The sequence below is a fragment of the Mustelus asterias genome, chromosome 21 (genome assembly GCF_964213995.1).
Source record: "Mustelus asterias chromosome 21, sMusAst1.hap1.1, whole genome shotgun sequence".
Taxonomy (NCBI): domain Eukaryota; kingdom Metazoa; phylum Chordata; class Chondrichthyes; order Carcharhiniformes; family Triakidae; genus Mustelus; species Mustelus asterias.
The window spans coordinates 62,484,523-62,497,227 of NC_135821.1; the positions used below are offsets into that span (position 1 = coordinate 62,484,523).

At 47.1% G+C, this 12,705-nt stretch overlaps 1 protein-coding gene and 1 long non-coding RNA gene across 4 annotated transcripts in view; one reads left to right on the forward strand and one right to left on the reverse strand.

Moving 5' to 3' along the window:
- LOC144509331 (dnaJ homolog subfamily C member 5-like) overlaps positions 1-1,957 on the reverse strand; it is a 34,896-nt gene extending 32,939 nt beyond the window's left edge. For 2 of the 3 annotated variants that reach the window (XM_078238004.1, XM_078238002.1), the window contains exon 1: positions 1,559-1,957. The gene's annotated coding sequence lies outside the window, so the exon portion shown is untranslated. Of the gene's footprint in view, positions 1-653 lie in introns of all 3 variants that reach the window. The other variant, XM_078238003.1, reaches the window with a different exon arrangement.
- Positions 1-12,705, forward strand: part of LOC144509334 (uncharacterized) — a 135,817-nt gene that overhangs the window by 60,709 nt on the left and 62,403 nt on the right. The window lies entirely within an intron of this gene.

A 12,705-nucleotide genomic window follows, 5' to 3' on the forward strand; every position in this document is an offset into this window, starting at 1 on the left:
TGGAGACATTGGCTTTAAAAGCACACAAAAACATGTTTCTGCATATACAACATTTTCTACAAAATACACCAGCACTGAACCAAATTTATTACAGTATTAAACTATATTTGTTTTTTTAATAAGGAACTTTAAAATGTGTCATCAATTTTTCAATTTATTGAATTAAAATGCTCAACATAATTTCACATCATTGAAGTATAAATGTTTAAAGTTAAAACGTAGTTAGTGATGTAATGAAGAAAAACTCATTCAGACATAGATTTTTTTCAATGTTCCAAGCTTCCAGAGACAGTAACATTTGAAAAAGCCAAACTCATTTTGCTTTCAAATTTTTCTTTGAGAAAACTCTGACTGATCCCCCCTTGCTGGGTAACCGTAGCCCAGAGATGTTCAATTTGGAACATTCAGATCATTTGGATCAGTCAGAGTTTTCTCAAAGAAAAATTTGAAAGCAAAATGAGTTTGGCTTTTTCAAATGTTACTGTCTCTGGAAGCTTGGAACATTGAAAAAAATCTATGTCTGAATGAGTTTTTCTTCATTACATCACTAACTACATTTTAACTTTAAACATTTATACTTCATCAGCTATAAAGCTTGATGGTCTATCCTGAGGTCCTGAAAGGTGTTACAGAAATACTCTCTTTCGACCCACTTTTCAGTCTGCCTTTCAGGAAAGGCGACAGCGCTGAGGCCACAGGATCCAGGTTCAATCTCAAGTTTGTGCTAATTTAGCAGATCTCAAATGAGGCATCGGCTGATGTGTGCTACAGTTAGTTTCAGTGCCATTGGGCTGAGGAAGCTGGGCGAAAAATTAGCTGTGGCTTCTATTGGAAGTTGCACACATTTGGGAATCAGCTCATGGCTGGACTAACATTGACCACCATATTCTCAAGTACTGAGCGGTTTGCTGACACTCAGGGCAAGATTTTCCATCCGCGTTCGCCCCAAGACCGGAAAATCCCGCCCAATCCCGTCAACGGACTTTTGTATGGTCCGTGTTGTGCCCGCTACGATTCCCGAGGAGGGCGGGACGGGAAATTCCGCTCTCTGTCTGAGTGAAAGATAGAACGGGGAAGCAACAAGCCAACAACATCAATTTGCATTTGTATAGCATGGTGAAAACATCGCAAGGCACTTCACAGCAGCTGCACTGAATAATGTTTGACACATGGTGATATTCGGACTGACGATCCAAATTGAACATCTCTGGGCTACGGTTACCCAGCAAGGGGGGATCAGTCAGAGTTTTCTCAAAGAAAAATTTGAAAGCAAAATGAGTTTGGCTTTTTCAAATGTTACTGTCTCTGGAAGCTTGGAACATTGAAAGAAATCTTTGCTGAATTTTCAATCAACTGAGCTTAAAAACACTGACTTGGAACACGTCATTGGCACATTTCCTGCACAGATTGCGCTGGCAAGGCAGGATCACAACTGGCTTTTCAAACATTTCAAGGCAGATTGGACAGATGAGTTGCTTCTCCAGCGTCTCCATTGTGCTGGATTCCCAAATTATACTCAGCTGGAAATCCATCTCTAAGTATAGCGTACACTTCAAACCTGCTGAGTTGCTCTTTGCCTTTTTCCTCTCCCTGTCACTCTCGTTCCTTTTGGTCGAATTCCTGATTAGTATCCGATGCTCCTCTTTGGTAGAGATTCAGTAGAGCTCAGGCGTTGTGATAAGATTACTCCTCGTTCCTTTTCTGTCTGGGCAGGGACAGCTCACATTATTTCTGTAAGGAGTTCCAGCGTCACATGATAGCTGGGGGTCAGGGCAGTGGGGGATGGGGAACATAGCCCTCAGCATAATGTTAGGGCAGGGCTTTTTTCAGGAGACTTTTTTGAAGGCCGGAAGGGAGTTGATAAAGAAACCAAGTTTGAGAGGGTTGGTGAATTCTCATGGTGGTGAAAGAGTGGATTGAAGGGACAGGAGCCAGGAGTGAAATGGAGAAGCAGACTGTCTGTAGAGCTAGGTGTTCTTGTTTTCATTTAAAGTTCCCGATTGGTGTGTCCCAGAGTATTTGATATGTGACTGATATCAAAGAAAACATTAATCCCATTCACTAAATGCTTGCAAAGTTCTTGCAGCTGTTGCATGTGAAATATGCAACAAATGGTGACCTTGCCAATGACGCAGGCATCCCAACAATTCATTTTTTTAAATTGTAAACGTAACCCCAGAATTTCTTCTTCCACAGTGGTTAGCACTGCTGCCTCACAGCACCAGGGACCTGGGCTCGATTCCCGGCTTGGGTCACTGTCTGTGCGGAATTTGCACATTCTCCCCGTGTCCTTGTGAGTTCCCTCCGGGTGCTCTGGTTGCCTCCCACAGTCCGAAAGACGCACTGGTTAGGTGCATTGGCTATGCTAAATTCTGCCTCAGTGTACCCAAACAGGCGCCAGAGTGTGGCGACAATGGATTTTCACAGTAACTTCATTGCAGTGTTCATGTGAGCCTACTTGTGACACCAATAAATAAACTTTAAACTTAAAGCATATAGTATTCTGGGCTTTATTAATAGGGGCATAGAGTACAAGAGCAAGGAGGTTATGCTGAACTTGTACTAGACATTAGTTAGACCTCAGCTGGAATATTGTGTACGGTTCTGGGTTCCACACTATAGAACAAATGTGAATACATTGGAGTGAGCACAGAAGAGGTTTACAAGAATGGTTCCAGGGATGAGAAACTTCAGCTATGAGGATAGATTGCAGCAGTTGGAGCTGTTCTCCTTGGAGAGAAAAAGGCTGAGAGGAGATTTGATAGAGATGTTCAAAATCCTGAGGGGGCTGGACAGTGGAGATAGGGAGAAACTGTTCCAGCTCGTAAAAGGATCAAGAACAAAAGGGCACAGATTTAAAGTGATTTGCAAATGAAGCAAACGTGATGTGAGAAAAACTTTTTCACACAATGAATGGTCTGGTCTGGAATGCAGTGCCTGGAAGTGTGCTGGAGGCAGGTTCAATCGAGGCATTCAAGAGGGCAATAGATGATTATTTGAAGCAAAATAATGTGCAGGGGTACTGGGAAAAGGCACTGGAATGACACTAAACCATGATACTCTTTTGGAGAGCAAGTGCAGGCATGATGGGCCAAATGGCCTCCTTCTGTGCTGCAACAATTCTGTGGGCCCGATTTTACCATTTTCATTCTAAGTGCTGAATCTGGGTGCAATTCAGATCCGACTTGGAAATCTGCTTTCAGGCGCCCCCATACACACTTAGCCTGAAAAAAAATCGCAAGTCTGAATTGCGCTGTGGGCGGGGCTTAGCACGCCCGAAACGCTGCTGCTCTGATCGGAGCTTTGAACTGCGCAGGCGCAGTAGGAAAAAAAAATTGAAAAACACACCCCTGTCACATCGCTCCCAGGCCGCAAAAAGCGGATAAAGCGGCCCAGGAGCGATGGCCCCCACAGATTTCGTCCCCTTCCCCACAACATAACTGTCCCCCTTATCCAACCACCCACCCCCCCACTACCCAGACTGATCACGACTCTCTGCCCCCTTCCCCACCACCGATCGCACACAGAGTGGCAGCGGACCTCCCCTGCCCCCCGTTCCCCCCCCCCCCCCCAACCGAGATACATCTGGCCTCCCTCCTCCTGCCCCCCCAGAGAATGATTGGGCCTCCCCCCCTAGAGAATGATCAAGCCTCCCTCCTCCCCCCCCCCCCCCCCCCCCCCCCACCAATCAAGCAGACAACGATCTGGGCTCTCCCCCCCACCAGAGATCCATCTGACCCACCTCCGCCACACCCCCCCACCCCCACCCCCCTGCCACCAGAGAACCATCTGGCCTCTCTCCTCGGCACCCCCCCCACCCCGCCTGCCAGAGAATGATCCCGCCTCACCCCCCGCCCCCCCCCCGCCCCCTCCACCGCCACCAGAGAATGACCGTGCCTCCCTCCCCCAGATCTGGCCTCCCTCCCCCCCACCACCTCCCCATCCCCAGACAGTGATCTGGCCTCCCTTCCCCCCATCAGACGACAATCGGAACTCCCTCCCCCCCCATCAGATATACATCTGACCTGCCTCCTCCTCCCTCCCCTCCCTCACCAGAGAATGAGAGCCATTGGAAGCTCTGAACTTACCTCTTCAGAAGCTGGGCAGCCCATTAATTCAATTTAAATGCATGCAAATCGCGTTAATGACCTCACGCTTGACTTTACCAAGATTTCACACCCGAAAACGGGCGCGACGGAATGGTAAAATCGGGCCCTGTGTTTCTGGGATTTGCACCCAGAGATACCCAAAATCTGGGGACAAGCCAATCACATGGTTTAAAAGTTGGCCACGAGTGAGTTATGAGCATAACTACAATTCACCGCAATTCTCTTCAATCTTTGCATCCACCTTTTAAACCCTCTTTCCAAACAGGCTTCCACCTACAACACTGACCACCCTCTGACTATCAACCATCTTACCACACCAGCCTCCCAGGCACAGCAGGAAAGAAAAACACTTTTTCTGTCCTTTTAACTGCAATCGTCTAAGAATTTTTTTTTTTATTTCTCACTCTGAATTAAGTATCTTTTGAATGGATTTTTTTAAACAAAGTACAATTCACATTAAAAATGATGAAACGTTCCCTGAGCGGGCGTTCGTACACACAGTAGCAGGAATTCTCCAACCTCACCCACAACTGGGATTCTCCGGCCCCGCAGCAGTGAACAGAGAGTTGGCTGAGCGGTGGGTGGGTTGGGGTGGGTTGGGTGGGGGCGGGGGCCGTGAGGCATACAACATTGGAGAATTCCGGCCATTGTGTCTTGTCTATGAAGGACAGTTAAATGAGAAGAAACCAGTGAAGCGACTCAAAGAAGCAATATAAAGTGTGAATTTAGCGTTTCCTTGGGCTACAATTGCTCCCACTGATTTTCACTCATTTTAAATTTGGGCGGATCCTAATGGGATTGGGAGAACATTTGGACTTAACTTGACTTGGCAAAATGGGCCAATAATTTCAGAAGCAACCTCAGAGGAAACTTAAAGGATCATTATGAACTGATGAGCCTCAGAGTTTGTTCTAAAATGTTATTCAAGATCCAGTTCTCCAGTGCATTGGTCATAGCAAGTTGTAGAATATATGTTTTCTGAAGGCAGTAATTTTATGCCAGCTAACATGCAATGCATTATTCTGTTGCAATAGCAGGTTTGCTGGTTAACTGTCCCCTTTAAGACCAAGCTGTCCAATGGTTACATCTTGAAATCAATTTGAGGTTCAATCCGCTTAGACATATGTTGGGAGCAGATTGAAGGATAATGATGGAAAGCAGTGAAGGTGGATGGGACAGTGGGGAGGGCAGGGGGTGGAGGGGGGGGAGGGGGTGGAGGAGGAGAAGGGTGGAGGGGTGGCGGGAAAGGACATACGGAAATCCCGTCGGAGAGAAGGGCAGTACTTCTTCAGGGTAGACATTCCTGAAAGAGAAATGGCAGTGAGTTAAACGCTGGATAAAAGCAAATATCAGTTTTGGCAAAGTGTCGTCTGGACTTGAAACATCAGCTCTTTTCTCTCCTTACAGATGCTGCCGAACCTGCTGAGATTTTCCAGCATTTTCTCTTTTGGTTTCAGATTCCACCATCCGCAGTAATTTGCTTTCATTTATGAAGAATAATGATTGTTGCTTGGCTGTGAATGGGTCAATTTTCCATCACATTTTATTCTCATTGTTCAGTCTTTTAAGCAAAGTGTAACATTTAAAGTGCAACTTCTGATATTTGAAGTAACGCAGGCTCAAGATTGTGTTCTCTATGTATGAGCCAGTTTCTGTGCATTCAAGGTGACATCCATAACTCAATGTGTAGCTTTCTTCCCTCTGAATCAGAAGATTGTGGGATCATAGACCCACACCAAAGCACCAGAGACCTGAACCCGTGATCCAGGCTGAGATTGCAGTCCAGCGCTGTACGGGTGGGCTGGTGGTGCAGCATTGTCAGTGGCGCTGTTTTCAGATGGAACATTAAACTGAGGGCCAGGTGGACATAATAGATTCCATGATGATGTTCAAAGAAAATAAAGGATATTCTCCCTGGAGTTCTGACCAACATCCGTCCCTCAATCACCATAACTTGAAACAGTTTATCTGCTTTTTATCTCATTGCTGTTTTTGGGATCATGCTGTGCATAAATGTACTGTTGCATTGCCTGCACCACAACAACGAATACACTTCGAAAGTGCTTAATTGACTCAGAAACACGCCAAATCGTCCATTAATTATTCAGCTGGGTATTGTGCGCCGTATTCCATGGCAGGGCAGGCCTAATGGTGTATAGTCCACTGTTGTATCCAGGTGCCACATTGAAAAGTCGCCCAGCATCACTGACCCACTATTGAAGAAAGGCAGTGGACCTCCTGATAGGGTAGATAGATGACTGGGACATTCTGATAGACCGGAAGATAGACCCCTTCCTGGACACTGAATCTAGAAGATTGATGTACAGATGTTCCCGTGATCCACTGCTATGGTGTTCCGGGGTCCAGGATTGCCAGCGGTCCCCATCCTGATGTCTGGAGGCATCCTCAGGAATTGTTCAAGTGAATCCCAACATCTGCACGCCACATTTTCCCAGGCAGGAGGGCTATCCATTGACAGGTCAGGCAGCTCGGTGGCACAGTGGTTAGTTCTGCTGTTTCACAGTGCCAGAGACTCGGGTTCGATTCCTGGCTTGGGTCACTGTCTGTGCCTAGTCTGGGCGTTCTCCCTGTGTCTTCATGGGCTTCCTCCGGATGCTCCAGTTTCCTCCCACGGTCCAAAGATGTGCAGGTTAGGTGGATTGGCTGTGCTAAATTGCCCCTCAGTGTTCCAAGATATGTAGGTTCGAGCTTCCTAGCAGCCCTCCAGCTTCAAGATCCTCATAGAAGAATCATAGAATCCCTACAGTGCAGAAAGAGGCCATTCAGCCCAATAGGCCTGTACTGACAACAATCTCACCCAGGCCCTATCCCCATAATCATGCTGTTGACTTCTCCAACACTGCCCGATGATCTCTTAATTGGAAGACGAACCTGCCCTCTGGCCATTAATTGGTCAATTCAGGGAAAATCACTAATGAGTGAGTGTTCCACCCACACATTGCCGGCTTCTTACCCTGATTTCATGATTACAGTGGTGTTCCAAACCCCAGGGGAAAATCCTGCTCCATTCGGGGCGGCACGGTGGCACAGTGGTTAGCACCGCTGCCTCACATCGCCAGGGACCCAGGTTCAATTCTGGCCTCGGATCACTATCTGTGTGGAGCTTGCACATTCTCCCCATGTCTGCGTGGGTTTCCTCCGGGTGCTCCGGTTTCCTCCCACAGTCCAAAGATGTGCAGGTTAGGTGGATTGGCCATGCTAAGTTGACCCTGGTGTCAGGGGGATTGGCAGGGTAAATATGTGGGGTTACAAGAATAGGGCCTGGGTGGGATTGTGGTTGGTGCAGATTCGATGGGCCGAATGGCCTCCTTCTGCACTGAAGGATTCTATGATTCACTCAAATTCCAAAAGATCTGGCTCACTGTGTTGACACAGTAAGAAGTTTAACAACACCAAGTTAAAGTCCAACAGGTTTATTTGGTAGCAAAAGCCACAAAAGGTGTGGCTTTTGCTACTAAATAAACCTGTTGGACTTTAACCTGGTGTTGTTAAACTTCTTACTGTGTTTACCCCAGTCCATCTCCACATCATCACTGTGTTGAAGCAGTACTGCAGTCTGCCACAAGGTGGCAAAACTCTGTTGATCCGCATCCTTTTGCTGAGTTCCTGAGGTTAGCCCTTTTGCTTTTGTTACTGCTGGCTTTATTTTCAAATCCCTCAGTAACCCTGCCTTTTCCTACCTCTGTGACCTCCTCCTTCCCGACAACCCTTTGCAATTCCCATGTTCCAGATATGCCCTTGTGCACATCCTTGTTGTTCATTGTTCCAGCATTGCCTTCATTCTGGCCCTGAGCTCTGAAATTTCCTCCTGATACTTTGCTGCCTCTCAATCTCTTTCCTCTTAAAGATGCTCCTTAAAACTGACCTCACCTGTCCTAAATACTTTCTTCACAGGCTTGGTGTCAAATTTTGTCTGATAATGTTCTTGTGAAATACTTTCAGATGTTTCACTCTGCTAGAATTGCCATTAAATATGGGAAAAATAAGATAAGAAAAAAACTAAGTGGGCATACTTAGTGGGATAGATTTTCACAGAGTCTGTCAGGGGATTCACGCCGGTAAGGGGGAGAGGTGGGGCCTAATCTCCCCTGAGAGGCCGGCAACAGCACGCTGAGCGGGTCACTGTGCATTGGCCCCCCCATCGCTCTCCTCCCTCCAGGTTGGCAGTGCCAGGGTGCCAGGTTGGCACTGCCCAAGGAACTCCCCCCTAACCTGGGGGGCCTCAATGTCCTTTTCACCATCAGCGAGGCCATCACACCTGGTTCCCCAGACGATACCGTCCCGGGCTTGCTAATGATATTCAAACGAAGATTTAAATATCTGCCTTGCACTGTTTCCTGGCACGAGGCTGATCATACCACAAAAAATGGCCCGGGAAAGTTGTGACCAGCTGGACGCCGATCGCGAATCCCTCTATAGCCCTCCCGCCAGTATTTCGTGCCTGTGGAGTTTGGAAGAGTGATGGGTGACTTGAATGAAGGATCTAACATCCTGAATAGTCTTGACAAGGTGGATGTGGAAAGGATGTTTCCTCTTGTGGGTGAGTGCAGAACTAGAGGACACATTTAACATTGAGGGTTGTCTCTATAGTTTCAGAGTTGAGGAAACTTTTTTTCTATCAGAAGGTCGTGCAGCTTTGAAACTCTCAAGCGGGGCCATTGAATATCTTTAATGGAGAGGTAGATAGATTCTTATTAGGCAAGTGAATCAAAGGTTATCCGGGGTAAATCGAAATGTGGAATTCAAAACACTAATAGATGAACTATGAACTGATTGGCTTGAGGGTCCTAAAGATAGAATCATAAAAACCCTATAATGCAGAAGGAGACCATTCAGCCCATTGAGTCTCCACCAATCCTCTGACAGAGTATCTAAGGGCGGCACGGTAGCACAGTGGTTAGCACTGCTGCTTCACAGCTCCAGGGACCTGGGTTCGATTCCTGGCTTGGGTCACTGTCTGTGTGGAGTTTGCACATTCTCCTCGTGTCTGCGTGGGTTTCCTCCGGGTGCTCCGGTTTCCTCCCACAGTCCAAAGATGTGCAAGTTAGGTTGATTGGCAAAATGTCCCTTAGTGTCCTGGGAAGCGTAGATTAGAGGGTAAATATGTAGGGATATGGGGGGAGGGCCTAGGTCGGATTGTGGTCGGTGCAGACTCGATGGGCCGAATGGCCTCTTTCTGTACTGTAGGCTTTCTATGATTTCTAAGTTTAAATTTTTGTATTACTGTCACAAGTAGGCTTACATTAACATTGCAATGAAGTTACTGTGAAAATCCCCTAGTTGCCACACTCTGGCACCTGTTCGGGTACACTGAGGGAGAATTTAGCATGGCCAATGCACCCAACCAACACGCCTTTCAGACTGTGGGAGGAAACTGGAGCACCTGGAGGAAACCCACGCTGACACAGAGAGAATATGCAGACTCCGCACAGACAATGACCCAAGCCGGGAATCGAACCCGGGTCCCTGGCGCTGTGAGGCAGCAGTGCTAACCACTGTGCCACCTGCCCTCTCCCCTGCCATATCCCCGTAACCCCCCACAGTTAGCATGGCTAATCCACTTGACCTACACATCTTTGGACTACATCCACTCCTATTTTTCATATGTTCATATTTTTTGTCGTTTATACTCCCAAGCTATGGACCTCCCTAAAGGCAAAGAGATTACATGTGGGTATGTGATGTATCATGTACAATGACAAGGGTTTCTGATTAATCCAGGCTCACTACAATTCTGCAAATATCGAGAATATAAAAGAAAACCAGCTTCATAGGGCTTTGTTTGACACTAGCCCGGAAAGAATTCCAACTGTAATTAAATGCCATCAATCAATCGAGGAATAATGGGACAATGCAAATGAGAGAAATTCTCTCGAAATTTCAGATGCTGACTCTAAAAATATTGAAAAAAGATTGAGAAGGTCATGTGTCGGTCACAGCCTTGGAGTTTCTGCTGATGCACGGTTCTGGGTGTCATTGGCATGATAAAATCATACAGTAACTGTCCCCAGAAAAGTATGATGTGGAGATGCCGGCGTTGGACTGGGGTAAACACAGTAAGAGTCTGTAATCACAGTAAACACAGTAAGAGTCTGTAAACACAGTAAACACAGTAAGAGACTTGATTAGTTGTAAGTATTCGCATTCCAACCATTATTCATGTAAATTGAGTCTGTGTCTTTATATGCCCTGTTTGTGAACAGAATTCCCACTCACCTGAAGAAGGGGCTTGCAGCTCCGAAAGCTTGTGTGGCTTTTGCTACCAAATAAACCTGTTGGACTTTAACCTGGTGTTGTTAAACTTCTTGCCAGAAAAGTACCCAGAGACATCTTAGCTTTTTCTCATAATCTCAATTTGAAGACACGTGCTGAGGATTTTTAACGTAATAATGTCATCAAATATAAATCCTTTTATATTGGCCTGGCAGGGGTGAAACCATGATCTGGCAGGGGACGCGGCTAGCCCATTGCACTGGGGGTGTTCTGACGCCTGGGATGGTGGTTTCGCTGATCTAGGGTAGAGTAAGCGATCAGGGCAGCCAATGAGGTCAAACCAAGGCTTTACCTGATTCAAAGCCATCTCGGCCTTTTGGCTAAGATGAAGCTCAGGTCAAGCCGAGGGGCCGGGGGGGCTGGGGGGTGGGGTGGAGGGGGGGTGGGGTGGGGGGTGGAGGGGGGATGGAGAGGGGGGTGGAGGGGGGGTGGAGGGGGGGTGCAGGGGGGGTGGGGTGGGGGGTGGAGGGGGGATGGAGAGGGGGGTGGAGGGGGGGTGGGGGGTGGAGGGGGGGTGGAGGGGGGTGGGGGATGGAGGGGGATGGAGGAGGGGTGGGGGCTGGAGGGGGGTGGGGTGGGGGTGGAGGGGGGGTGGGGTGGGGGGTGGAGAGGGGGGGTGGAGGGGAGTGGAGGGGGGTGGGGGATGGAGGAGGGGTGGAGCTGGAGGGGGGGGGGGGGGCTGGTGGGGGGATGCAATGCCTCGTCCTGTCAGCTTGGATCTTTTTTTTTCAAGCCCAAGATGTGATGTATATTCTTATCTTGTCAGCTTGGATCTAATTTGTCCCTCATGTGGGGACTCTGATTGGACTTGATTGGCTTTTTTGATTAGGAATAAAGTACCAAAAGGTATTAAAAAAACCCAAATATAAATCCTTTTTATTTAATGATGTGGCGATGCCGGCATTGGACTGGGGTGGGCACAGTAAGAAGTCTCACAACACCAGGTTAAAGTCCAACAGGTTTTTTTGGTAACAGGAGCTTTCAGAGCGCTGCCCATTCATCGGGTGTTTAATTTTCAGCATTAAGCTTTGCTGCAGTTAGAATTCTTGTCATCATCAAGGCCCTGGTTGTGTCCTGTGTACCATGGAAGCAGAAACAAAGAACAGAAAGAAAGAAAGAAAGAAAGAAAGAAAGTGTGTGGAACTGCTGCCTCACAGCGTCAGGGACCTGAGTTCAATTCTGGCCTCAGACCACTGTCTGTGTGGAGTTTGCACATTCTCCCTGTGTCTGCGTGGGTTACCTCCCATACTCCAAAAATGTGCGGGTTAGCTTGATTGGCCATGCTAAATTCCCTTTGAGTGTCAGGGGGATTAACAGGATAAATACTTGGGGTTACGGGGTTAGGTCCTGGGTGGGATTTTTGTTGGGGCAGGTTTGATGGGCCGAATCGCCTCCTTCTGTACTGTAGGGATTTTATAAGGAAAGACTTGCGCTAATGTTGAAAAGGCAGGCCCAGCACCTGTGTCTGGAGTTAGAACTTGCATCTTGCTGAACTCTGAGCTTGGACGAACTGTGACTTCGCTCTTGCAATATTTCCAGGAAGAAATAACGGTGGCAGTCAACAAGTGATCACATGACTTTGCATGTGCAACAATGGCAGCTTCTGCAACTGTTGATGAAAGAGGAGAACCTTCAGTGTGCCAGCGGAACTTATCAGATGACATCCACATGAGAAATATCAGATGAAAAGGAGTGGCTAAAGGTTGTGCTGTCAACCAAAAGCTTTCGCAAGGTCAGAGCTTACAAATCTTTGATTCACTATCTATTCTACCTTTCCAATCACAGTGGCCCAGAGCTAGCTGGGGTGGGGCATCACGTGGCACATCCAATAGCTTTTCCCTCACCCATCAGCTTGAACATCTTTACCCTGTAACTTGCTGGAAGTGTGAGATAATGCAGTGAGGGCAATGAGGCAGCTGGGACCTCACTGAAATACAGGACAAACTGTCTATCTCCTTTAAAAGATTTAAGGACTGAGTGAGAAATGGAGGGAGAAAGAAATAATGTGAATTGGAGTCAAAGCAGTAATAAAAAGAAATAGAGAAGAAAAGGAAAATTAGATTAAGAAAGAGAGAGAGAGAAGAGAAACAGAAAAGGAAAGAAAATTTATAAACATTAAAAATTTAACCTTTTTAAAATCCAAGACAACAATTTATTTCCGTTTTCATCCATATTTTAAATTATTCCCTTCCTGGGCACCAAATCTGCTTTACACTGCAGGAAAGAAATCTCATTATTAACAAGATACTTAAGCTGTGACCCTCCCCCCACACTTGGTTATCTGGAAGAACAGTAAGAAGCC